Source organism: Orycteropus afer, unplaced genomic scaffold (genome assembly GCF_000298275.1).
Source record: "Orycteropus afer afer isolate SDZICR_OR568_19922 unplaced genomic scaffold, OryAfe1.0 scaffold00078, whole genome shotgun sequence".
Taxonomy (NCBI): Eukaryota; Metazoa; Chordata; class Mammalia; order Tubulidentata; family Orycteropodidae; genus Orycteropus; species Orycteropus afer.
In genome coordinates, this window is record NW_006921665.1 from 3,173,170 (window position 1) to 3,175,497 (window position 2,328).

The following is a 2,328-nucleotide window of genomic DNA, read 5'->3' on the forward strand; positions in this document are numbered from 1 at the left end:
TGTAGGAATAGGCCTTGGGTTACTGATGGTGATTCTGTCTTCCTCTTGTGGGGTTAAAGGAGGTCAGAAGATGTGGCCTCCTTGTCCTTTTTGCAACTCTGAAAGAGAAAAATTTCCAACCAAGAATTATGTACCCAGCAAAATTGTCCCTCAAGTATGATGGTGAAATTAGGATATTTACAGATAAGCAGAAATTAAGGGAATTTGTTAAAACCAGACCATTCTTAGAAGAGATGCTAAAGGGAGCCCTTTGGATAGAGAAGCAACAACAACCAGCAACAGCTGACCATTAACACACATGATGATATAACCCAGAAACCAATCCACCTATGGAAGTATCCAAAGGAAATAAGCCTACAGGATTGTAAACAGGGAACCAGAGACATCATTTGACAAATGAAGACAACTACAAACAAAAAAGAAGGAAAAAAATGTGTAGTTACAGAACTACTAAATGGTAGGGAAGTCAAGACAACTACAAGACAGAACAGACTCTTCTAAACTTGGAAAGAAAACTATAAATCACAGGGTAACCTCAAAGAAAAATTATAAACCTTCACATCAAAATAAAAAAGAGGACCAGCACAAATTTTTAGCCAATACTAAAACAATAGCAATGAAGGAAGAGATAACACGATTCATAAATAAAACAAACTCAGCATAGACAATTGTATGGAACAAAGAAATCGACACCACAAAAAAGCACATAACAAAAATGACAGCAACGAATTCATATTTGCTGATAATTAATGTTATGTAGCACTAAAGAGTAATGTAGAGTCTGCAAAACACTGCATAATATGGATGAACTTGGAGGACATTATACTGAGTGAAATAAGTCAATCACAGAAGGAAAAATATAGTATTAGTTCATTGCTGTGGAGGGTCAAGGAAAGGTTTATATATGGAGGGAAACTTTCTTTGTTGGTTACCAGGGATGGGGGGGGGAGCACTGCAAAAAAAAAAAATTAAAAAATGCATTGACCTATGTCACTTTAGTTTTGTGTATTTCACTGTACATAAATTATATTTCAATAAAATCAATTTAAAAAATTACCAACAACAAAAATAGGATTGGCCCAGAAGATTTCACTGGAGAATTCTACTAACCATTCAGAGAAGAGCTGACACCAATCCTAATCAAACTATTCCAGAACATAGAAAAGGATGGAATCCTCCCAAATTCATTTTATGAAGCAAGCATAACCCTGATGCCAAAACCAGGCAAAGACATCACTAAAAAGAAAAACAACAGAGTAATATCCCTCATAAATATAGACACAAACATCTTCAACAAAATCCTAGCCCATGGACTCCAACAACTTATAAAAAAAAAAAAAAAACAACAGTACATCATAACCAAATGGGATTCATACCAAGTGTGCAAAGATGGTTCCACATTACAGAAATGATCAATATACTCAATCACATAAGTAAAATAAAAGAAAAGAACCACAAGACCATACCAATCAATGAAGAAAAGACATTTGATAAAATCTAACACCCATTCTTGATAAAAATTCTCATAAAAATAGGAATAGAAGGGAAATTCCTCAATATAATAAAGGGCATAAATGCTAACCCAACAAAACAGCCAACATTATTTTCAAAGGGGAAAGACCCAAACATTCTCCTTAAAGATGGGAATGAGACAAAGATGCACTCTATCACTACTTCTATTCAACATTGTATTGGAAGCCCTAGTGGGGGCAGTAAGGCAGTATATGGAAATAAAAGGCATCTAAATTGTAAGAAAGAAGTAAAACTATCCTTATTTGCAGATGATATAATCCTATACATAGAAAATCCAAGAGGCTCAGCAAGAAAGCTACTGGAACTAATTGAAAGATAAGGGTAGAGGCAGAATACAAGAGCAGCATACAAAAATCAGTTGGATTCCTCTACACCAACAAAGAGATCTCTGAAAAGGAAATCAATACCATTTATAATAGCTACCAAAAAGATAAAATACTTGGGAATAAATCTTACCAGAAACACAAAAGACCTATACAAAGAAAATCACAAAACATTACTTCAAGAAACTGTAAAAGATCTACATAAATGGAAGAACATACCATGCTCATGGATAGGAAGATTAAACATTGTGAAAATGTAAATACTACCCAAAGCAATCTATATTCAATCAATCCTGATCCAGATTACATCAACAATCTTTAAGGACATGGAAAAACCAATCACTAATTTTATATGGAAAGGTAAAAGATCTCAGAGAAGAAAAGCACTACTGAAGAAGAAGAACAAAGTAGGGGGTCTCACTTGCCCAGATCTCAAAACCTACTATACAGCCACACTTGTTCAAAACAGCCT